Source organism: Natrix helvetica, assembly GCF_964273705.1.
Source record: "Natrix helvetica genome assembly, chromosome: 4".
NCBI lineage: Eukaryota > Metazoa > Chordata > Lepidosauria > Squamata > Natricidae > Natrix > Natrix helvetica.
Genome location: NC_138550.1, coordinates 127097029 through 127124184, shown reverse-complemented (window position 1 = coordinate 127124184; position 27156 = coordinate 127097029). Strand labels below are relative to the sequence as shown.

Below are 27156 nucleotides of genomic sequence, written 5' to 3'. Positions count from 1 at the left end.
ATCTTTTTCCTTGATCCCAAGGTCAATTCTTGACTTCCTTCTGTATTTGTATCATGAAACTGATTCGTGTTTTACTGAAATTGCTGTATCTTCCTGCTCTTGATTTAGTTGTTATCAAGAGATTTCACTTTGCAAAAATCAAGGCAAATAAATCAATCTAGTAGTCATAAACTAATGCTTTCAGCTTCAGCGACATGATACCTAAACACTACACACTCACTCCAAACTATTCTTCACAGGAGATCTACTAACATAATGAACTGTAACATACCACTTGAAGATTAGGTAAAGGAGGACCAACGGGAAAGCTGGCAGCCATTCACAGACTCTTTCAATCATGATTCTTGGTGACTTTTTATGGGCAAGCTGGAAAAAAAAGGATAGGAAAAAAAACAAGGATGTATTAGTTAATTATCACAGGAAGAAGAAAACAAAAAAGAACTGATGTTTTGTATATTGAAGAAAATGTTACATCCCATTTCATGGGAGGAAAAAAAATGTGTCAATTGTGTTAAGAAAAAATGGATCTACACCAGGGGTGTCCAAACTTGGGAACTTTAAGACTTGTGGACTTCAACTCCCAGAATTCCCCATGCTGGCTGGGGAATTCTGGGAGTTGAAGTCCACAAGTCTTAAAGTTCCCAAGTTTGGACACCCCTGATCTACAGTGTAACACAATAGCCGATATTGCTTTGGTGAGTTATCAGCAAATTCAGAGAAGCAATGCTGAACAGTTTAAGATGATATTTTATTTATGTCTGTAATGAAATGCACTACTTCGCTTAGCATTACCTCTCCTGGCCAGATGTTTGATCTATCTAGGACACTTCACTGATGAATGACACTCTTTGGCGTAACCATGCAGGGATTTTTTCAGCCAGAGATGCACAGGAGCTCCCAAACCGCACGTAGCTCATCACTTTTCAAGGTAAATAATACACGTAAGGCCATTATTTTCAGAATTTAAAATTACCTAATTGTACCACTGACACTGTTTGCTTATTAATCAGCTCCACTTTCATGTTTCACTGCTAGGACTCAGAGTTTTACTTTAATTGCTCCTCTGCCTATTCTCTCAACTTCACTATAACTAGATTTTTTTTCCTCTTAAATAACAAATTGCTTTTGCTTATGATTTTGGCATTGTTAGCAAGTTACTTCTTTTAGTATTTTTAGAAAAAAAACTAAAAGTTAAATCTTTTCTCAACAGTATGGCCTTAGAATTTAAAAAATTAAAAACATTTTTGTTTTAATGTTTTTGACTCATCAATAACAGTTTATCTCTTATCAATTATTATATTTGTTATCTTTTGTTTTTATCTTCACTGTGTGTGTTTACGTATGTCTCTGTGTTTGCATCTTTGAATTAGTCTTAACTCCTAGCAACTGTCTTGACAATTCTCTGCTATTTTCTTGGCAACATTTTTGGAAATGTTTTGCTCCTGCTTTAGCTAAAAGTTGAAAGGACCAAAGTTAAACAGATGGTTTACATGCATAGGGCAGGACTAGAACTTGCACTCTTCCAGAATCTAAACTAGTGTCCTTAACCACTAAGCCAAACTAGTTCTTAATTTTACCTATGCCCTCAATCTTGTTTACATACCCATCATGTTTACATACCCATCACTTTATTGTTTTTTAGAGGAAGTAATATTATGCAAATGAGTAAGATATAGTACAACAAGGAAATTAGGAAATAAGAATGTATCCCCATACATTTTTAATCTTGCGAACCATCACTGTTTCTGACATGTCTATACTCTGATTCATATATTTTGTGATATTATTCTCCCAATTTTCCGAGAATCTCATCAATTCTATATAGCTTTGATTTATTTGATCTGCCCTTTCTTTTTCTTCTTCTTGCTATTTTATTCACTTGTTCTATGTTTATTTCTCCATTAGATCTTAGAGGCCCAGTCCAAAATACCAGAATAGCAAAGGTGAGAATGTATCAGAACCAAATTATAGGGTGAATGCAAGGAAGATTTTAAAGACAATAATACTGCCTTGCTTCTATTTATTTAGCCAAAAGCTTAATGCCAAGGAATAGATAGTAAACTCCATTAATACCAGAGAATATAAAGTATATTTTCTCTACCTGCCAAATATGAGAGGAAATTTACTATCTTTTACTTGGTATCTGCTCGGCCTTTTAATTTGGAGGTTTACTTCATTTGAAGGGCCGAGCTGTAGTGGTACAATGGCTAGAATGCAGTATTGAAGGCTAACTCAGCCGATTGCCAGAGTTCGATCCTGACTGGCTCAAGGTTGACTCAGCCTTCCATCCTTTCAGGGTCAGTAAAATGAGAACCCAGACTGTTGGGGGCAATATGCTGATCTTGCAAACTGCTTAGGGTTGTAGAGCACTATGAAGAGGTATATTGCTATTGCTATTGCTACTTTCCTTTATCATCTATCACTTCTTCTAGCTTTCTACCCAAGCCTCCAAATAAATGAACACCAAGCATGCAACTCGTCTCCACATAAACTCTTTTCCCATCTAAGCATCTTCTTATGCCTGTAAATTTTTGCTTCTTATTTTTCTTAAGAAATCTCAAGCAAAAATGACTTAAATGTTTAATTTGCTTATGTTTTGCCATATAAAGCTGCACCAATCTATTCAAAGGGGAGAAGTTCTACCTATTCCTATTCAAATGTGTTGTAAACCTGAATAGAAAGGATTGGTTAAGGGATTCACACCACCTGGAAAAAAGTATGAGCTGGAGACACCCACATTTAGGCAAGAGAAATGAAATGCACAGGTACAGTATAGGTAGTACCATGCTCAATAGTAGTAACTGTGAGAGTGATCTTGGAATCCTAGTGGACAACCATTTAAATATGAGCCAGCAGTGTGCAGCAGCTGCCAAAAAGCCAACATAGTTCTAGGCTACATAAACAGAGGGATAGAATCAAGATCACGTGAAGTGTTAATACCACTTTATAATGTCTTGGTAAGGCCACACTTGGACTACTGCATTCAGTTTTGGTCGCCATGATGTAGAAAAGATGTGGAGGCTCTAGAAAGAGTGCAGAGAAGAGCAACAAAGATGATTAGGGGACTGGAGGCTGAAACATATGAGAAACGGTTGCAGGAACTGGGTATGTCTAATTTAATGAAACAAAGGACTAGGGGAGACATGATAGCATTGTTCCAATATCTCAAGGGTTGCCACAAAGGTGAGGGAGTCAAACTATTCTCCAAAGCACCTGAGGGCAGAACAATAAGCATTGGGTGCAAACTAATCAAGGAGAGAAGGAATTTAGAGCTGAGGAGAAACTTCCTGACAGTTAGAACAATTAATCAGTGGAACAGCTTGCCTCCAGAAGTTGTGAATGCCCCAACATTGGAAGTCTTTCAGAAGATGTTGGATAGCCATTTGTCTGAAATGGTATAGGGCAGGGGTGTCCAAACTTGGCAACTTTAAGACTTTTGGACTTCAACTCCCAGAATTCTGAAGTCCACAAGTCTTAAAGTTGCCAAGTTTGGACACCCCTGGTATAGGGTTTCCTGCCTAGGCAGTGGGTTGGAAGACCTCCAAGGTCCCTTCCAACTCTCCTATTGTATTGTATGAGATCTGGACACTAGGAATTCCAGTTTTAGATGACAGTTGAATATCATAAACTATTTTAAGTTGTATCGACAGTTTCTCATGTACATAGACAGAAAAACTGTCAAGCTATTGTTGGGACAGATTTTCTCCCATTTTTTTCTCATTTCACCAGATCTAGCAGAGAGGGCAAATTCCAAGTTCTATCAAACAATATCATCTTGCTGGATTGGAGACCTCTGCCTTTTCAGTTGTAATGCTCTTGCTTTTTCCTCTCAAATTCTATGTTTTGATTTCTTGTTAAATGAATTCTGACATTAATATGACCTTTGGTGAGATTTAGGTAAGTTTTCTACTTTTTTATTGTATTTTTCTCTACCGTGCATGTATTCTACAAAAAGGCAGATTAGAAATGTGGTCAAATTAAGAATCTATTTTGTCTGGAAACAAATTACAGTCATCTTAGAGGTAAAGCATTCCAGACTGAGTCATCATTATTCAAGGTGATGTTTTGATGCCCTTCACAACTAAATGTTTTCCTAACATTTTATTTATTTAGCGGAACAAAAGCTTGATGTTCAGTTTTCTAATACTATCATTTCAAAGCTACAACCACTTTCATGCTACATGAAATAAAAGGTTAAGGTTCAATAGTAACTTCTTTGACCATTTAGTCTTGTATTATAGCCTAATATGTATACAGTCACAATGACCAGCATGTCTCCTGTCAGTTACAAGCATTGAACTAAATAAAAGAATCTTCTTCTTACTTATGAGACTTTATCCTTCACTTACCAGTCCTAGATCTGTTATCATGTTGTCTTTTCCTCTTCATTGCATTCGTGATGCCATATGTTTAATAAGTGCACTTTGAGTACATTCAAAATAAATTGATTAAAGACTAATAGGCCAGAATTTGATGTAATACAAATTACAAGTATTGTCCAAATTGTTGAGAAAACTATTTGAAACTGCTTTCTTCATTCATCAGTTTTTAATACAATATTTTAGTCATTTCTTTCAACTAATTCATCTCCAGAAATTTTAAATTATTTAATCAAGGAGAGATATACTAAAAAGGGAATGTAGAATTTTATAAGACACATAAATATATTAACAATTTAATGATCTCCAGTAAGTGTATTATCTCAAGTCAGCTGTGGTTGCACAATTCCTAAAATGCAGACTCTAGAAGTCACTCTTTCCCTGGTTAGACTGCTTTCTATAGAATTCATCAAAGAGTTTCAACACAAATTGTCTGCTGCAAAATAGTAGCATGTTCAAAAAGAAAAGGTTTATAAGTATACTCTCAGTACATTTTTACCACTATGTTTGAGAAGACTCTTCAAACGAACAAAACGAACAAAAAAACTCATTGCTTTCTAGAATAAGCTTCTATTTTATGAACTACAGTTGGTTTCCAATATTGTGATTGTGGACTACATCCTCTTTTAATGTGATGGTTTAGAACTGCAGCAAATAGCATTTGAAGCGGTGGGAAAAAATCAGTTTGAAAGCTACAGAAAAATTGTACATGTATCTTTCTTTGATTTTCATAAAGAAATGGCTCAAAATCAATACAATGACATATAAGACTGATCTCTCCAATTGCCATACAAGTATTTGGTTACAATTATTGTAGCTAAAGATTATGGTACCAGTTATTGTATGTAAGCAGCACTTCACATACTGGCATTGGTTAAGAAAGAAAAGAAACAAGCACTCAAATTCCTTTATATTTCTACATAAGAGGAGCTACTGTACATAAACCTCTGATAATATTTTGTGGCAGTGATACACAAAAATTCAGAAAATCTAACAGAGATGAATACTTTCTTTCCCCAGAACTGTAATTTTTAAAAATGAAATGTATTCTAAAGGTATTGCTTAATGACCCACTGTGAGACTGTAGTAAAGCATTTACAGACAAAGCTTTGTGAACATTTAGAATGACATTTTCTATGTTACAATAATTTCATCTTCCAGATTGCCCTGCCAGATAGAGCTACTGAAACATGAATATAGCTCTTCCCTATTGTAACAGATAATACTGTTCTTTGTTTCTGATTACAATAGCCCTTTGTAGCTTAATAAAATAAAGATATAAAACACCAATGAGGATCAAACTTTCAAGGATAGCCTCCCTTTCTTCAACATAATCAGTGTGCTACTAGTTTAAGGACATAATATTAAGTCAATCGTACTTGGTTCAGACTCCAAAATGTCAGGACATTCAAACATAAAGCAGGCATTTTAAGAGTTGTTTTCAATTTTTAAAAAAAAATATCACAGGAAAAAGACAAGAAGCTTTAAAGTGAACATAATTACTGGACACTTTTTTGATCCTAGGAACACCATGCTCTCCATGCAAATATGGCCTTGGAATCAAAAAAATTAAGGTGGGTATATGGAAGTAAGTTGAAGGGCTGTGCAGATCTTTCTACAATTGGTGGTGCTTTGATGGCAATCTCAGTGAAAGTGTTCTCATTGGAAGTACACACACACGTAACATATAAAAGCTCTTGGAAGCATCTAAACCTGGCTGCGCGGCAGTAGCTCACAGCGACCACTTCGGATGCAAAAGTGGTGCTATTTTTATGTTGTATCCCGTCCCACAAAATATATGGATGTCAGAGCAACCGTTGTTTACGTGTACCTTCGACAGACACTATGGAGATACAGGAACAACTCCAACACCATTAATAATGATTTGCGGAAGAAGCTGCATAACCTTGGCTTGCTCCGAGGTCCAGGCCTTCAGATCCCGGCATCGCCAGAAGCCAATGGATGGAGGAGGGGGCATCGGAAGCGGTGCGAGAGGAAGAGGAAGCGCGGAAAGCGAGCAGGGGTTAACGCTAGGCTAAAGGCAAACCCTGTTCTACCATCCATCCTGCTAGCAAATGTCTGCTCCCTGGCAATAAATTAGATTACATCAGACTCCAGCAAGCTACACGGCGTGAGTACAGACACTGCTGCATCTTTGTTTTCACAGAGACATGGCTGAGTGATAGAGTTCCGGATGCTGCTATTCAGCTGGACAGGTTAACTGCGTTTTGTGCTGACAGAAATGCCGCTCTGTGCTGTAAGACTCGTGGCAACGGACTGTGTGTATACATCAACACAGAATGGTGTAAAAACTCTGTCCTCATTTCCACCTACTGCTGACCGCTTGTGGAGTTTATGGTTGTGAGATGTAGACCTTTTTTATTTACCCAGGGAATTCACCACTGCTATTATACTCAGCGTGTATATCCCACCTAGTGCTAATGCTAAGGAAGTGCTCTGTATACTTCACCGGACTATCAACGAACTGCAGAATACACACCCTGATGGATTGTTTATTGTTGCCGGAGATTTCAATCATGCAAATCTCAGGACTGTGCTCCCTAAATTTCATCAGAATGTGGACTTTGCAACCAGAGGGGAAAACACGTTGGATGTTGTTTATAAAAACATCCCATGTGCATACCGGGTGAACCCCCACCCTCACATTGGCTACTCAGACTACATCTCTGTTATGCTAATTCCAGCATACAGACCACTCATCAGGCGTTCAAGACCAGTTTGGAAGCATGTGAGGACCTGGCCATCAGGAGCCATCTCTGCTCTTCAGGACTGCTTTGAATGCACTGACTGGGACAAGTTCAGGGAGTCTGCAACCAATGGTGGCTCAATTGACTTGGAGGAGTACACATCATCAGTGACCAGCTACATCAGCAAGTGCATTGATGATGTCACAGTCTCCAAGAAAATTATTTCACACCGCAACCAGAAGCCGTGGACAACTGGAGAGGTGTGTGCTCTACTAAAAACCTGAGATTCTGCATTCAGGGCAGGTGATAAAGCAGCCCTAAGAATAGCGAGAGCCAGTCTGTCCCAGGCCATTAGAGAAGCTAAGCGTGCAGATGCCCAGAGCATCCACCAACATTTCACAAACAGCGGCGACACACGGCGTATGTGGCAGGGCATCCAAGCCATCACTAACTACAGAACATCACCACCTGCCTGTGAGAGTGATGGCTCACTTCCATATGTGTTAAACAGCTTCTACGCCTGTTTCAAAGCACAGAACGACGTGACAGCAAGGAAGACCACACCTCCTTCCAACGACAAGATACTTTGTCTCTCCACTACTGTGAGGAAAGCTCTAAGCAGGGTCAACCCATGCAAAGCTGCAGGACCAGACAATATTCCTGGCAGAGTGCTCAGAGGATATGCAGACCAACTGGCAAATGTTTTCATCGACATCTTCAACATTTCTCTGAGTACCACTGTTGTCCCAAAGTGCTTCAAGACAACGGCCATCGTCTCCATGCCGAAGAAACCATCAGTGTCCTGCCTCAATGACTACCGTCCCGTTGCACTTACTCCCATCATCATGAAGTGCTTCGAGAGGCTCGTCATGAGGCACATAAAGACCCTGTTGCCCGTAACATTGGATCCACTGCAGTTTGAATATTGCTCTAATCGCTCCACCAATGACGCCATCTCCACTACATTCCATCTAGCCCTCACTCACCTAGAAAACAAAGACTCATACGTACAAATGCTGGTCATAGATTTCAGTTCAGCATTCAACACTATCATTCCTCAACATCTAATGAGGTTGGGCCTGAACACCTCCCTCTGTAACTGGATCCTGGACTTTTTGACTGGAAGACCTCAGACAGTCCGGATCGCGAACAACACTTCTAATACCATCATGCGTTGTTTCGTTTCACTGTGCACTGTACTGTAGATTGTTGAAATGACAATAAAGCTTGACTTGACTAGACTTGACTTGAAACATTTGAGAGAATGTAGGTCTCAAAGCTTTAATTAGTGAGTTGCAAAGAATGCATCAGACACATATCCCAAAGCATCCCTACAACCATATTGGCAAGTCTTAATAAGTTAAAATCAGGCATAATGTATAATTATTGATAATGGGGCATATCTATTAACCCATTAAAATCACTGGCTAGTGCTTGAGAAAAGGGTCTGAAATGCTTCTCACCCAGTAGAAAGCAGTATTGTATGCGCTTCTAATAGCTAGGATGCTTTGTTACAAAAAGTCACTTTTGGGAATCATCAATGTAATGATGTCAATTCTGTTTGAAATTAAATAAGGTATCTCTGTGTAGATATTACACTGCATCAGTACAAAAGAACTTGTTAGTGCTAAATTCGGTACAGTTGCCTTTTCAGGTTAACTCAAAACAGGTAAGGGAGCCTCTCTAGTTTTCTTTTATGTTGATTGGTATCAATTTGGCTTCATCTGATTTTCTGTGATGAATTTCCATCAAGATGCACAAATTCAACTATTAGACAGATCCTTACTGTTGCTGGGATCAGGCTTCTTTGTTCAGCCACTTCATAAATGGCTCATTAACCTGTAAAATGACCTACTACCAAAGTTCAGTGCCCTAAGCTAAGAATGCTGCCAATTTAAAGAAAGTCCTTATGCTAAGGCAGCGATGGCGAACCTTTTTTGGCTCGTGTGCCATAAGTGGGAAGAGCGCAGGCGGGTCGTGTGCAGGCATGCCGCACCCATAATGCAATGTACGACCCCCCCAGTGCGCATGCATGTACTACAGATGTGACCACATTTTTGCATGCTTTTTTCGCCCTCCCCAGGCTCCAGAGGCTTTATAGGAGCATGGGGAGGGCAAAAACAGCCTCCCCCCGCCCCCCAGGAAGCTCTCCGGAGGCTTCAGGGACCTTTAGGAGGCTTCCCTGAAGCCTCCGAAGCAGTCAAAATGACCCTCCGAGCAAACCGGAAGTGCATTCCTGAAGTTCCGGTTTGCCCCCAGGGCCGTTTTTTTGCACTCCAGAGGCTTCAGAGAAGCTCATGAAGCCTCTGGAGGGCGGGGCAGGGAAAGCTCTTTTTGATCTCCCCAGGCTCCTATAAAGCCTCTGGAGCCTGGAGAGGGTGAAAAATGGCTTTAAAAACGGATGAACTCAGCTGGCCAGTGCGCACATGTGTGCTGGCCAGCTGACAGGGCAGTGCCTCGTGTGCCCTGACAAATGGCTCCACGTGCCATCACTGTGCTAAGGCATCTCAGTCCTGGCAGCAATTTATTTGTACTGAAGTGGCTTAATATGAAGGAAGCAATTACCTATGATGAGATGATAGCACATTACTCATTTACTAAGTTCTCATTTACTAAGAGTGAATCCAACTCACTAAGCCAATCTTCACATGCTTTCTGATTACTAACTTATGCCATAAAATCCCCGTAATTGCTTCAAAACGTTATTCATCATTTCAGCTGTAAAATAAAATGTTAATAAAGATTTGGATTGCTACCAATTGAAAACTACACTATGGGATTTGGAACAAGGAAGTTTCATATTTTTATTTTCTTCATTTTAAAACATTGTATGAGTGCTCATATTGTAATAATAATCATTAACATGTACTAAACAATGAAAATAATAAAATACCAAAAATGAAACAGCAAATACTGTATAAAAACTCATGGAATCCTAGAATGCAGTATTCATATGGATGATTCATACATTTTAGAAGAAGGAAATCAGAGTAAATCTATATTCTTACTGAAGTAGAACATATGATTTTGGAAAAAATTCTGAAATGCATTATTAAATATCACAAGTCTGTGTGCTTTGGGATTTTATAATATCTGTAGCACATTTTTAACCATACTATCTAGCATAAACAGTCATAATTGATGCTATTTGTCTTTCACAATAATATACACCTGAAAGCAGAATATCAATAAAGCATCAAAAGGATGGACTTTATGGTTCTGTATATATCAACATTTGATATATACAGTTTGATAATCCATTTTACCATGTACACATCTTATCATATCAAAATATTTTAGTTCCCCTTTCCTAGCAACAAGAAGATGGAGATTTATAACTATCTACGGACATAGGTCCAATACACCAGAATGTCTTTGAATGTCACACTGAATGTCCTTTTGTTATTATACTGTCCTTGCAGAGCTTATTTCTTGCAGACCTTATTTAATACAATTGGGGTGTTTAAGGTGAAGGTCTCTTTATTTCATCCTGTATTTCCTACAACATATAGTTGTTCCCTAAAATTGACAAATTAATGTTTCCCATTTGCACAAATGAGTAAAAGGAGAAGGGCTAGAAAATGGGATAGAAGAAGAAATTAATGAGCTGAACCACGAATCATTAATATTTATGGCTAGTTTTAATGCATCATCATACAAAACATTTCATTGGCATTAAGTGTCATATCATATGCTGCACAGGAACATATATCTCTATCAATGGACTAAAAACACCAAAATCACTATATTTTGTTTATGAGACAGCATTGCACAGTTCAGCAATGCAAAAAGAAATAAGAAAGCATCAGGGAAATTTTCCTCTTCTTAAAACATTGTAGATAAGTTTTTGTTTTTTGTTTTTTTACTGATTGAAATAATACTCTATTACAGTGATAGCAAACCTTTTCGGCACTGAGTGCAGAAAAGGGAGTGTATGCGTCTGCAACCGGAAGAGGAGCTCCCCAGAGGGCCTGTGTGCCGGAAAGTGAATTTCCGGCTTTTGCCATGTGCATGTGCAGTGGCCAGCTATTCTTCTGGTTACTGCTGCACATGCGCACATGATGATCAGCTGGCTGGCACACATGCTCACACCAAAAAACGGAAGACGAGCTCTTCCAGTTTCTGGCACTGCTGCACACATGAAGGCCAGCTGATCATCACATGTACATGCGTGCCAGAAATCCAGAAGAGGAATGGGTGATGGCGCATGTGCCAGGTGACATGGCTCCACATGCCACTTCGAGCACGCATGCCATAGGTTCACCATGACGGTTTTATTATCCCTGATGTGTTGAATATACTAGCAGAGTATATTGTCTGTTGTCTTTTTTGTTGTTGCCTGCCTTTGGCTGACAATATTTCGGAATACTTAGAATTTTTCATTATTGACAAACTAAGAAATCAAATTAACATTCCAGTTTCTTATGATCCTTGAAAACGTAGTATCACTGTAAAGATGTAACAAAAATTAGCTGAATTGTTTGACAATTTTTTTAACAACATGTCAAGAAAGATAAAAATGGAAGAATGGAAGACATCAGCATAAGTTTTAATGAGCTGAAAAAGTTGAGGATATTGTTTTGTGTTAGAAGGAAAGACCTTTTTTTGAGCCCATCAGACCCATGGAAAGTTTCTCCTTCTCCCCAAAGCAAAAGCAAATAATAAAACAAGGCAGGTTTCATTGATCAGGCAAGCCCTTCATAGAAATTATAACCCTCCCCCACCAAATGGGTGGGGAAGGCACCTTGTCAAATACTGAAAATCCATTGTCAGATACTAAAAATAGGTATGATCTCTCTGAAGATCAGCAAATAATCTTTGAGTTGCAGGAGCAGCTAAAAACATCCACAGCCGTTATTGCAGTGTGGGAATATTATGCCTCACCTACACACACAATTGACTTCTTATAGGTAGAGAAGTGACTGCTATATGACTTGGAAAGTTATAAACTTCAAATCATTGAAAGCTGCGGGGACAAAGTATAAAGAAGTAAAGCTGAGGCTCTGTGATGTGACTGATGAAGCAAACTTTCAAAATAATGTTTGCGATACAAAATAATTCTGCACGATGGAAAAACTAAGGCATTCCAAATATATAATAAGCTCAGAAGAAGGGAAAAATTTAAAGACAAGTATTTAAAAAGACAAATATTTTCCTTCTAAACTTTAAAGCTGTTCTCATCATATTATTCCAATGGCTGTTCAATAAGCAACTCAATGCACCCCAAACCCCAATATCACTCTGTATACAAAAGTGCCCTTGTGAACTCAGATAATCCCTGTGCTTCTTAAAAGCACAACTTGTAAACCTTTAACATGAGCTATATTGATTCTCTTAGATAGAAGAATGGGGATCCTACAGATTCCTTCAATAGCATTCTAGAATTCTTAAAAGCACTTGGTGCCAAATATAATTAATTGAAGAAAAATAGAACTGAAAGCTTTCCTGGCTGGCAAAGCCAATGGTGACCTGGTAAATAGCTATGAGAACTATGAGAAAACACTTAAAATTCTGTTCAATATAGGTAGCTATATTGGGTTATACATATATATATACCAAACCCCTGGTATGCCCAAATATGGGAGGGAGCTCACTCCTCCCTCTTCCTCCCTATTTATCAGCACAAATACAACACAGATATATATATATATATATATATATATATATATATATATATATATATATATATATATATATATATATATATATATATATATATATATATATATATATATATATATATATATATATATATATATATATATATATATATACGCCATGTTTTCTTGTTGTTATCATTGCTTCTTTCCAATTTAAAGGATGGGTTTTTTTTTACCAAAAATCAAAAGAAGCATAGGTGTTCTTATGAACAGCATCCTCCCAGACTTATTAGGTTTCCTACTATTTTACAAAGATTTCACAGTTCACAAAACTACTGACATCCCGTTATAAAATACAGCAGGCAAAATCTCTTGTCTGAAACCTGGTAAATGGTCGATATCTTGTGTCAAGCCAAATGTCACAATGTACACAGAACACCTTCCTCTGTTCTCGAACAAGGTATGTCAGCTAGGATAAAGTCCCCTTCTTTTAGTAAATATTGCTTTTTGTTTTAAAGCCTGAGAACAGCTTTAGTTTAAAGGCTGAAATCAAGCCTTAATTAAACATACCTTCAGGTATAGAATTATTAACTGTAGATCTTTAGTGGGCAATCACCTCTGTGAAGTTAATAAATGTATTTGACAATTTATTTGTCACAACTTGCAAAAGAGAGGTAGGAATCTTTGTAGTCTCACTCTTTTTTTTTTTGTCTTGAAATCAGACTTGAATCCTCAATGAACAAGTCTATGGCATTTTCTAGGCCAGATTTTCCACTGCTTTCTTCCTAGGATTGACAGAAAGTGATTGGCCAAAGACACCTAGCTGATTTCTGTGGTTAGCGCAGGACTGGAACCCAGGTCTCCCCCTTCTAACCTTCATCACTAAACCAAATTATCTCTGTGTTTCAGAATATCACAAAAATAAATTAAATTATTTTATTTCAGTTCTACAGAACATCTCAGAATAAAAATATCAAATCAAGATTTTGCCATAAGGTTAGTCAAATATGACTAATGTGTCGCTCCTCTCAAACCAAAATATAAGTTAAACATTCATGTTTGATGTTCAGTTTCCCCATTATATAATTATTTCCTGCACACTTTACTCAAAATGGAATGATTAGTCAAGAAGAAACTCTAGCTTTATATATTTCATTGTATTAATGGATTAACCTATTGAAAAATAACAGTTTATTTTATTCAAAGCAGTTACACAAAACAGATATTTGTCATTTCCTGAAATATTAGTTATGGAAAAAGTATATACTATATATTATACTAAAGTATATAGAAGACAGATCTTATGAATCCAAAAGAAGAATGGGTAAACAGAAATACTTTGAATTCAGAAGTGGCTGGGAAGCCATGGCACAAATAGTTTTATTTATTTACTTATATACTATTTATTTACTTACTTATATACTATTCATTGAGTTGCTTATTTGTTTGTTCGTTCATCTGTCAATCTCCTCTATAAAGTGACCATCCATCTTTCCAAAATCAGTAAAATGAGGACCCATATTGCTGGGGGCAATATGTTGACTTTGTAAACTGCTTAGAGAGGAACATCAAGAATTATGAAGCAGTAGATAACTCAAAGTGCTATAGCTATGCTAATAAAGGAAAAATGTGAGGATTCGCAAATGTGAGGGTCTTGATGATTAAGAAAGTAAATAGGATAATGGCTAAGGATAAAGAGCCTGTCTGTGAGAGAGAAAGATGAGCCAACGAGATGTTGATAAACAGAAATATGTACCAGGTAGAGGATAAACATTTTCAGAAAAGTAAGTATTGTATCTCTTTAAAAAATCATCTGAAGAGTATAGAACTTCTGCATTTTTTGTTGATTTGGGTTATTTGCATCTCTGCCAGAAAGAGGTTCTAAGCAGAAGGATTTTTAGCTTAGTTCAATTAAAACTGCTGTGACTGCTCATAAACTGTAAGTTTTCAGATCACCCACATTGATAGATAAATTGGGCCATCTGGGCTTCACTGCAATGAAATGACTTTTCCATGTTTCTTTCCCAGAGAGTAGAACAAGTTGGCTCCATATTGACATGGTCAAGCAGCCTTATGTTTGTCTCCAAAATGTACATTTTGAGCATAAAAAATGAACCATTAATATTTTTTGGCCAAACCAAGTATTGATTTAATGCTGAAAAGATACATCGATGGCCTTCCACTACACATTAAATGATATCCTTCTCTCCAAACACTGAATCATTAATCTAATGATGTAATGCTAATCTTTCTTAACTGGAGCAATGAACCCTACTTTCCACTGTTCAATTTATATGGATTTTCTGATTGTCCAATGAACACATGAATCCAGGTAGGCTAAGGGTAAAACATGCAAAGAAATGATTAAGAAACAATTCTAAGTATATTCTGTACATGTAACAAGCATAAATAAAACAATCATTAAATGAAATGAACACATCCAATATCTAGACCCAATACTCAGGGAAGAGACAGGTCTTTAGTGCCTTAAAAAGGGTGGCAGGTTTATAGTAGGAGATATACTATTGTGTAGGCATTGCTACAGAAGACCTATATTTCCTGGATCCCACTAGATGACACTCTTTAATAAAAGTGACCCACAATATGCCTACCTAGCCATAAGTAACAAGTTTCTATATCATAAATTTTGAATTGCATCTAGAAATGCACTGGAATCTGGTGCAACAAATAAGAATAGATTAGGGAATACTAAGGTATATCATAACTAACTACACCATTGCATTATGGCGCAGCTGCAGTAGTCTTCAAGAGCAACACATGTACAGAACTTGTAATAGTCTAAATGGAAGGTGGTTTAAAGCAACAGTGATAACTCCTATTCCAGGAACAGGATAAAATGATGCACCAAATGGAGTTATGAAAGGATGTCTTAAGCCAAAGATGCCACCTGTTTCTGTAGCATGGCAGAAGAGTTTAGTAGGACTCCAAATTCCACATCAGCTTTGTCTGGCAGAGTACTACCTTTTTCAGAGCCAAATACAGCTAATCCCAGATCAATAATCATTCAGTCATGTTAGGGATTCTCAGAATTTGAGAAAGCATTGTGATGATATAACTTTGCTGGCATGAGAAGGTGATGTATAATGGGGTGTTGTCAATATATTGACCACCCATGGCCTTATGTAAATGTTAAATGGGAGTGGAGACAGTAGACAGTAGAGTCCAATGGAATCATACACATTAATAGTTTATGGTGAAGTTATCACCACATTAGCAATAAAGGAGAATATTTGTAACTCAGGGCTGAAATGAGGAATCCTGGAACGCTCTTCTGAGCTTGGTTGTTTTCTTGCAGACATTTCATTATCCAAACTAGGTAACATCATCAGTGCTAGTCTGCACGCATTAGCACAGCATGCAGTTTGAGTAATGAAACATCTGCAAGAAAAAACCAAGCTGAGAGAGCACCAAGGATCCTTATTATCACACATTGTCTGGAACTAGAGGAAGGACCACTACTGTAGCACCATGCCTTTCACTTTCAACCTCCTAAGTTAGTCCAAAAGGATCATGGTCAGTGGTATTAAAAGCCAATGTAATGTCAAGGTGAGCCTCACATACTAGTACCATGTCTTAAAGATGATTTCTTAAGGTTGGACTAGCTGCCTTCTCAAGTACAGATGGGAATCACCCTCTCTTTTAAGGATGAATCCATCATCGCTTGGACCCAAATATACATTGATTGCCAGGCAGCTTTAACCAACCAATATGGACATTCAGCCACTTTTCTCCAGTTTGGGCAAACTGGTAGCGGCAGCTGCGGGAGCCTCCACCCACACGCCCTGACATGCATAAGCACTCACATTTTTGAAGGTAAGTGAATCCCACTGCTGATGGACATGTATCTAAAGCATAAGTGCCAAACAGCCCAGAGGATCCTATCCACTTCCTTAGAACCAAGAAGCTCAATTTCATCCCAGATAACCACGCAAGACCATGCATTGCACATCTGCAATGATGTAAAAGCTGTAATGTAGCTTAGAGTTAATCTGAGCAACCTTATTTGACAGATAACTAAAATCTCCCTGAGGTTCTGGAAACAAGAGGTCTTTGATATAGGAGAGTACATGTTAATATCTGCTATATCCAGATGACATTCCCATAGTCATGTCATAATGTGTAATTACCACCAACAGGTTCATAACAAACATGTTGGCTATGAAAGTTTGAGACAACTCCAATTCTATACAAAGGGAAAGAAGCCTTTTTGGGCACTGTATTGAAAATAACCACCTATGAGACCCAGTTTGTGGATTTAGATGTGAATGCAGATTGTTGCTACAATATCAGCTTCCATACATACTACTATGAAGTCAAACAGTGCCAGCAAAGAAATCATTGCATGTAGCAGGAATCCCCATTTATCTCTAAATCTACAAACACAGTCTTAAATTTGGTTATCTCGAGCACAGTGCCCTAAAAGGCACAAGATTCTTCCTGATCTAGTAAATGATCTTGGTTTTGGAAATGATCTTGCTTTTCAAATTCTATCATTTTTCTCCAAGTCTCTCCCTTTTGAGATTGATTTTTGATTTTGATTTTTTTCTCAGTTGTTTGCCAGAAATTGTGCAGTTCTTTTTGTGTCTTAAATCTATGATTCTGGATATATAATGTTACAATATGGAAATTATTTAATAATTTTAATTTAATGTATTTCTGATACGGACTGTACACCGCCCCGAGTCCCTTTCGGGAGAGGGGGCGGTCTATAAGTGCTAAGAAATAATAAATAAATAAATAAATAAATAAATAAATAAATAAATAAATAAATAAATAAATAAATAAATAAATAAATCAATCAATCAATCAATCAATCAATCAATCAATAAATAAATAAATCATTACTATTATTTTTACCATACTTGTCCTTAAAACAGAAAGTGTTTGAGGCTACTGGTTAAATTGCCTGATTTATTTGTACTTTAAAAGATACCATATTTGCAACAGGCTTTGTATTTATGTACTATAGTTGCAATTTTTTTTCTTTTGTTCATTTGTATCATAGATTCTTTTGAAATGCATTACCTGACCTGCTCTTTCTATTATTTGTTTTATTAAATCTATTATTCTATTATCCATGGCAGTTTAATCTACAACTAATCTATTAGTTCTAGATTAGTTGTAGATTAAACTAGAGTACTGTAGTCCTTGATTAGTCCTAGATTGTTGAATGCTTGTCTATCTCTTTCCTTTGAATCATATCAAATTTTAAAACTTACTCTCAATTTTTTCTGCAGATGAATCTGTTAATTATTCTTGTTAATACTGCAGGGATTTGCCTAAAATTAGAATCAATGCCATTTGGAATAGAAAGTTCATTTTGGGTAATATATTACTTTTTAATTATTGCAATAAGTTCTAGCAGGAAACTTCTCTATCTTTTGATATATTGTTTTATTTCTTTCCATAACTTGTAATTATTTTGAAATATATTTCTAACTCCCTGACAGATGAAGTTTTAGGTAATTCACTGTATTCATAAAATTATATTTTTATTTAGAATTTGTTGTGATCAATAACTATAATTTCAAATCCCTCCAATATTCATTTGGGTTGTCTCTATTTTCTCTTCCATGTCAAATATCTGCATTATATGGCCTTCTTTCATTTTTTAACAAAATAAATATTTTGTTTATTTTCTCTGACATTAGTTTATGTCCTAAGGAAGAGCTGCAGTACGCCTCTATGTTACACAGCCATGAAATACCATTATTAATATTATTTCATTTTTGCATTTTCATTGTTTAATCACAGGAAAGAGCACATGATATAGTTGCCTTATTTCTCTAATCCACACACATTAGGAGTTAGATGAGATAACATATACTTCTGGAAAATAGTGGCAGCAGGAATAACCAAGCTCTCCCAAAGCAAGATATGGCACAAAAGTAGGAATATCTAGAGAGCTTTTGGGTGAGATAATATGGACCTTCAGCCAGCCTCAATAATTTATTATAAGAATCAAGACTATCCCTGTAACTTGAACCATGAAATAAACCGATAGGTCACACATCCTGAATGGCACTAAGTAAAGATGGCTACTTCATAATTATATTATTTACTAGCTGGATATCCGTGCTTCGTGATGAAACGATGTGATTGGACTATGCAGGAGACAATCGGTTCACAATCCGTTGATTCAGTGGTGATTGGTGATTAAAACACATAAGAGAATATTGCTCCCACAGCCTTCAGTCTGGAAGCTCTTCTATAGGTGGAAGGCATAGACATTTTGGTGAGGTACAGATGTTTAGTACTATAGAGAGCCCCAGACTGCTCCTGAATGAAGGAGTAGAATGTCTGCCAGTTTGAATGAAGGTAACAGAATATGAGGAAACTAGCAGATGAAACAGAGTTCTTTTCAGGTGGTGAGGGGGAGTAGAACTCTTTAGCACCAGAGTGTGTTAATTACTGTATAAGAAATACTAATGATCTGAATGGTCATTTTGAAAAAAATCCTTTCTTAGAGAGCATCTAGAAGCCAAGAGGGACATATGTGCCAAACTTCAAGTTTGTAGGCTTTACGGTTCTGGAGATTTTGATGAGTGAGGGGTACTTGGCTTTTATATATATAGATAAACATGTACATTTCTGAATGTTCTGTCTCTTAATCACTGAGCAAGTGATAACATTTAGTCAAAGTTGTTTGAACAATATAGTAGTCCTTGTCTTAATGTCCACAATTCAGCCCAAAATTTTAATCATAAGTTATTGTGGTCATAAGGCGAGTTACAACATGACCGGACTAGATTTTATCACAATGTTTAGACTTCACTTTCATGAGTCATTGAATATGTTAAGCAAATCACATAGTTGTAAATTCTAATCCAATTTATTCAATAGGTGGGTTTTGACAATTTTTTGCTGAAAAATGGCAGAAAACATTGCAAAACACAATCATGTGACCACAGCACTCTGCGGAAATTTATAAATGGGAGCCAGTTTCCGAGTGCTAGAAATGCAAGAGTGATATAGCAGTCGTAACTTCTAGAACAGGTCAAATGTTTTTGAGTCCATCATAACTATGAACAGTCATTAAGCAACTGGTCATAAGAAGGACCAGTCATATGTAAAATCTAAGAATATTTTGATCCATATGCTTGTGTAATACAATTTATTTATGCTGAAAATATTTTGTACATTTTTGCAGCTACCAAGCCTTTTGAATACATATCTAATTTATTGGGAGGAAAACCATCTACTTTTTATTCCCAGTTTTGCACATTTCAAACTAATTATCATATTATCAGGAGAAATTTTGGCATCATCTGCTAACCAAATGCTAATATAAACTGAACAGAAAGCAGAAGAATACATATCTATTTTGACTTTACAACATTTATGGCTCATTTTGAACTGGACTGAGTTTTTGGAAATCCTTTTTGGATTAAACAGAAATAATCCAACTCTACAGAAAGTTATAGAGTTGGTTATGAATGGTTATGTTACTCCAGCATTAATAATACTACTTAAAAATTATTCTTGATTCGAAGTTTATATAAATGTGGATTTTGACTGATTGTTCCTACTTTTGGGAGGACAGATCTTTCTCTAAAAAACACAATTGCTTTTTTTCCATTTACAGAGATGTTGTCTATGCTTTCATTTACAGAACACACAGTACAATTGGCACTTGCCCTAAAGATTCGAATGTCATATGGGTTCATCCATAAATCTTCCATTTAATTTTCTGTTCCAACAGAGACTACAAAATTTGTCAGAAGGGATTCTAGTTTGCATATCCTTTTTTTTTACTGAATCAGAAGTAGTCCTGTTCTATTCATACTGCACTGAGCTAGTTAGGAATTTTCATCTCAATAAACACAAGAATTAGCTAGCAAATCAAACAGTCTTACATAAGATTTCCATGTGTCTCCCCCCCCCCGCCCCTTTCCCCTTGAATAATCTCTCTACTTTTACATCTTATGGCAGTTAATATAGCAACTAATTGAAAAGTCAAAATTCAGACAGAAGAAACACCATATTGAGTATGATTATTAATGTATTTATTCAGGATTCTGTCACTGAATACAAAAATATCATAGTGTTTCTCCAAAAGCATTATTGTATCTTCCATCTCAGTTGCATAAGCAAAATAAATGTATAAAAATAATTAGTTAGCAGCTGCCTCCTCTCGCAGTACCCATTACATTACTGGATTTTCTGTTTTTTTAAAAATAAGTAAATAAAAATAAACTGATTCCCACTTTAGTGTCCCTAATGAAATTAAAATGAAACCTTTATATCCAAATATATGATTATGTGGACATTTTCACTCTCCTCCCTGAACCTCACTGGTTGAACTGCATATTGTTGGTCCAATAAAGACAATATTTGAAACTGACCTGTGCTTGTAACCTGTGCTTGTAACATCAACAATGCTTGAGCTATAAGAAAGATAATTGTCTGCATCCCTGCATTGTCTAATTTTCATTTTATTATGTTGTACCAGTCTATGTTTATTTCATGAAGCTAAATTGTTAAGTCCAATGCTAATGTTTGAGGCATAACTATCTAGATACCAAATTTATCTCTCTTATCCTCATACATGCTAATCCATAAATGTAACTATTACTTTGTAAATAAACTAAATATAAAGAAACTAAAATTATTAAAATCACACATAGCACTAAACAAATTAAAACCAATTATATACTCTATTTTTACACAAACACATCAGAGAGATTTTATTGGCTATTATCACATTTTATACAATAGCCCCATTATTCTATTCTAAATAAAAAAAACAATTAGTTGATTTTAATTATTTTTTAGCCAATCATTTTGGATTGAAGCAATTTGGATTGAATAAACACATGAGCCATTCTGAGAATGTCACACAATTTCGAAAAAAAACATCATTCATGGGTTTGCAACAAAAATAGTGATAGAATGAAGTCTACATATCAGAAAAAAATGATATACCCTATAGATTCTTAGGGGGAAAGAATTTTATTGGAGTTTAATTGGATTTTTAGAAAAATAATGTAATTAGATACTACCCAAAAAGTTAACTAATGCAAAAAGAGCTTTAAAACATACTCAAATAAAACAGTATTCCAAACTGCATGCCATTTTTACAAAGTTTTGATAGACTCCATTTTTTTTACCAAAAATATGTTTGTTTGAGAGCCTATGACAAATCACTTTTGTAAAATAATACATTTGTTTAAACTTGGCAAATAGAAAATTGCCAAGCAATTGAATATGTTTCAGATTACTTATTTTACATTTAGTCAAAATAAGGTACATTTATTTTTACATCACATTGTTATTTCATTAATGTGCAGAAAAAGGAAAGAGCAATGAAGAATTTATTAAATTTATTAATTTATTATTATTTAAAATTACTCTGAGTTGCATATTTAGAGGCCTTTATTCACTTAGATTCAGACTGATCTTTTCTTTATTAAGTTCTGAAGATATACTCGGGGGAGAAAAAAGCGTATATTCAAGTAGCTCTCAGGAAATATACACAGCATGTGGCTAAAAAGATAACTCCTGGCTTTTTCATCATGATTCAATTTTATTGCTAAATGAAATTTTAGATCTTGACTGTTTCAAGCATGATTTTCAGATCAAATGTATTGCATGAATTATATAACTGAATCACTCTTTGTAATGTGGATAAATAATCACTAATTAATGATCTGTCTTCTTGACACAAAAGTAATTACTATAGCTTTAAAATCTGAATCCAAAGTAAGATTCAGATCGCCATTGTACCAAATCCCAAGTGCATTGTTTGGCATTGGCTTAGTGCAGTGATGGCTAAAACCTCCTCATGTGCCAAAATCGCACATGTGCCCACACCCATAATGCAATGCGCACAGCCCCCTGACATACACGCATACTCCCCTGTGCTCCCCCCACCCCTATTAAAAAAACTTTAGCAACCGGATCTCTCCCCGGTTGCTTGGTAGGCGTGGGCATGGTGAACGTGGCCTACTTGGCCTCATGCACCACAGCAGGAGGCGTGTTCTCACCCTCCCCAGGCTCTGGAGGCTTCCCTTGAGGGTGAAAATGGCATCCCAGGCTGCAGAGGCCCTCCGGATGCTGGAAACAGTTCCAGACTTCTGGAACTTCTAGGACACCTGTTTTTCACCCTCCCCAGGCTCTGGAGGCTTTCCTTCAGTCTCCAGAAGGGCACAAATGGCCTTCCACATACTCCAGAGGCTCTCCGGAAGACAGAAACAGGTCCACTTCTGGACTTCTGGAACTTCCAGGAGGCCCGTTTTTCGCCCTCCCTAGGCTCCATAGGCTTCCCTTGAGCCTCCAGGAGGGTAAAAATGGCCTCCCCCAAGTTTATGATTTTGGTTTATGCATTAAGCAAAACAGACATTGTGATTTCTGAATCAAGTTCTGACTCAAAACTTCTCAACTCAGCCACCACTGCCAGCAAAGTATTCATTTCTCAATAAACCATGGGTTTAAAAATGCATGGCTTAATGAAACATGTGAGAACCAGTGCAAAGCACAAGGCCCAACTCAATCATAGAGTTCCTTGGCTGATTTTGGTCAGTCTCTTTTACCTTAATCTATTCTATACCACAAGAATGTACAACAAAAAAAATACAGTGTATCTTTACAATAAATAAATAACTCGAATTCATTTGATTTGCTAATGCCTTAATTTCGTTCAAAGCCTTTAGCCTGATTTAAAAAATTATTCTTATTTCAAACCACTAAGAGTTATGAATTCCAATGACCCTTACTTGAACTGTTTTCTACAATGCTTTACCAGAATTGCCCGGTTGCATTTATTAGAAAAAGTGCAAGAAAGCCAAGCATTGCTGAATTTCTTAAACTTGTACAAATGTTTCTGGCAGTCTTTCCACTTGACCATCTTGATCCTGGCCTTAGTACCCTTTCAATGTGTCTGGGATTTTCTGCTTTAATGCATGAAGGCCCTGGATTTTGAGAGAAATAGCTGACAGATGAAATTGTTTCATTAAACACAGACTGGATTTTACAAGAATGATAAAGGTAAAACTTATATCATTCAGGAAAACAGATTTTTAAAAAAGTATTAAGAGGATGAGAACAGATATTTTCTGCTAAATGGCTCAGAAAAAATGAGAATTCATCCACCCTGCTGTTGTAGTTATACAGCCATAATCCATTCATAGACGTTCCATAAAACACAGGCAGCAAGAGTCTGTTCAGGTACCACACTGTTAACATAGTTAATTGGAGGCAAACCTATGGCAAGACAAGTTGCCATGAGAAAAAAAAGTTTTGTGCAACTGAAATCTGTCACAGATAGAGCATTTCCCCCGCCTACTTGGTGGTTTCTAACGTGTGTAACTAAGCCTCCATAATTCTATCTTTTAGGATATTATGATTGAGCGGTGGTGGCGCAGTGGTTAGAATGCAGTACTGCAGGCTACTTCTGCTGACTATCAGCTGCCAGCAGTTTGGCAGTTCGAATATCACCATTCTTCCGAGGTCGGTAAAATGAGGAGCCAGATTGTTGGGGGCAAATATGCTGATTCTGTAAACCACTTAGAGAGGGCTGTAAAGCACTGTGAAGCAGTATATAAGTCTAAGTGCTATTTATTATGTTTTAAAAGAATATACTTTGAAGTATAACATATGCAGTGTATGCAGCGGAGTACCCCAAGGTTCTGTTTTAGGCCCAGTACTCTTCAACATCTTCATCAATGATTTGGATGAGGGAATAAATGAGGAACTCATCAAATTTGCAGATGACACCAAGCTGGCAGGAATAGCCAACACTCCAGAAGATAAGCTTAAGATATAGAAGGATCTTGACAAACTGGAACATTGGGCACTATCTAATAAAATGAAATTCAATGGTGAAAAGAGTAAGGTTCTACATTTAGGCAACAAAAACGGAATGCACAGGTACAGTATAGATGATACCTTGCTCAGTAGTAGTAACTGTGAAAGGGATCTTGGAGTCCTAGTGGACAACCATTTAAATATGAGCCAGCAGTGTGCAGCAGCTGCCAAAAAAGCCAACACAGTTCTAGGCTGCATCAACAGAGGGATAGAATCAAGATCACGTGAAGTGTTAATACCACTTTATAATGCCTTGATAAGGCCACACTTGAAATATGTATTCAGTTTTGGTCACCACGATGTAAAAAAGATGTGGAGACTCTAGAAAGAGTGCAGAGAAGAGCAACAAAGATGATTAGGGGACTGGAGACTAAAACATATGAAGAACGGTTGCAGGAACTGGATATGTTTAGCTTAAGAGAAAGAAGGACTAGGGGAGACATGATAGCATTGTTCCAATATCTCAGGGGTTGCCACAAAGAAGAGGGAGTCAAACTATTCTCCAAGGCACCTGAGGGTAGAACAAGAAGCAATGGGGGGAAACTAATAAAGGAGAGAAGCAACTTAGAACTGAGGAGAAACTTCCTGACAGTTAGAACAATTAATCAGTGGAACAGATTGCCTCCAGAAGTTGTGAATGCCCCAACACTCAAAGTCTTTAAGAAGATGTTGGATAGCTATTTATCTGAAACGGTATAGAGTTTCCTGCCTAGGCAGGGGGTTGGACTAGAAGACCTCCAAGGTCCCTTCCAACGCTACTATTGTATTATATTGCTATATATAGCAACCAATTTTTCATAAAAACTTGAGGGTTTTTTTATTTATTTTACAACTAAAGATAACCAAAGTATAATCTCATTGTATAGCATTCTTGTAATGGTTGTGATATTACATGCAGCTGTTTTGGTCTTTGAATAATTTTTGCTCACAGCTCCATCGGATTTTGTCACTCTATTAACACTGACTGGCCAAAAAGCCTTTAAGGAAGATATTCTGTGTTTAGCCATACAACTGATGCCAGTATTTCTCTCGCTCCATTTACAGGATATTTTTAGAATGCCTTGAACTTCTTTCAGTAATCCTCCCAGTCCTATTTACTGTACACACAAACCTACTGTACTGTAGGTTTTTGTGCTATGAATTTCATACAGTTAGTTGTGTTTGAATAGTCTAATTAATTTTCATTTCTAGCAGATTCTTTCACTATTTGTCCCTCTTTTTTCATGAAATGTTTAAAACTTTGCTGCTTTCTAGAACATCCATTAGAACATATCCTATTCTCACAAATTTTGAATTTATTCAATAGAATGTATCTATTTCTATCTCAATCTCCTTTTTTCCCCAATCTATAAACCTTGACAAAGCTCTCATGATGTTTTGTTCAACTGCATTGAACTACTGCAATGCTTTCCACATGCTCCCTGCCTTTGAGCAGTATGCAGAAGCTTCGGCTGCTACAGAATGCAGTGGGATAAACAGTTATGTGCACTTCTAAAACAGTTAATGTTACACCTATGCTCCATGAGCTTCGTTGGCTGCCAGCTTACTCTCAGGTTCAATTGAAGATACTGTCAAATTAATCTCACATAAAATATTATGTTTAAAGAATTTAAATGACCGTTCAACTTGAATATTGCGACTCTTGTTAGTTTACAGAAAAATATTATTTGCTATGACGGGAATCCCAAATCTTCGGTCATTGAGTGTGGATTTTGGAGAAGAAGTTGTAGGTGCTTGATCACCTTTTAAAATAATCTTTTGATCAGAAGAGGCAATGAGACAAATCAAAGCCGCAAATCTATTTAATTTAGCAGAGATTGTGACTGTTTTTTATAATCCAGACTGCTGGGATTTCCTGTTTGAAATATGGGACACAAAATGCTTATAATACATGTTTTCTAAAACAATTTTTGAAGTGTGTAGATGCTTAAGTAAACTTTCCTGTTTACATCACAGTAGAATAGACTTTGGGCTCATGGTGCTGATTCAACAACTACTTTGAATAACATGTTAGGCAGAGATTTATTATTCTAGTTGTCAGTGTCCATCTATTTGACAATTTATTTAGAATACAATGCTTAGTGAGAAATAATTCCATTTGGACACTGTATCTTGTAAAGAGTGAACAAAGACGGTCTGTTTGATGACAGGCAAACAGAAAGTTATATACTTTGAATATACAGTGGAATAGATGTCAGACTAGAGAAAGCATCTATACTTGACAAGTTCAAAGAAGTACAAGAAGAAGGCAATGGATAAGGTGGTTGACAGCATCTAAAAGATTATAGGAAGGTTCTTGGAAAAGTTGTTATTCCTCTTTAGAAACAGGTCAAGGTAGCAAACATTTGATCATGCAGTCAACAGGAATTGAATTTGACTCAGTGACATCTAACTAATGAAAACATTGAAGTATGGTATTTAAATTTAATGTGCTTTAGATTCTAAATACAGTATGACAATTTATTCAACAAAAACCCTTGTGGTGCTTATTAGTTTAGCATCATATAGTTCACTAAGCTTGACATTTACAATATCCCAGGGATAGTATATTCAGCTTTCTGAGAAAACTGTCTCAAGGTAACCAAATGTATTTTGTATAATAAGCTTAATATTTTATGGACTTGATTTTTTAAGGTGGCTCAC

General features: G+C 36.6%; 1 protein-coding gene across 2 annotated transcripts in view; it reads right to left on the bottom strand.

Annotated features, from left to right (window-relative positions):
- The window catches only part of SNTG1 (syntrophin gamma 1), a 220754-nt gene that overhangs the window by 111075 nt on the left and 82523 nt on the right, over positions 1-27156 (bottom strand). For both annotated transcript variants that reach the window (XM_081953428.1, XM_081953429.1), the window contains exon 2: positions 272-366. The gene's annotated coding sequence lies outside the window, so the exon portion shown is untranslated. The remainder of the gene's footprint in view (positions 1-271; positions 367-27156) is intronic.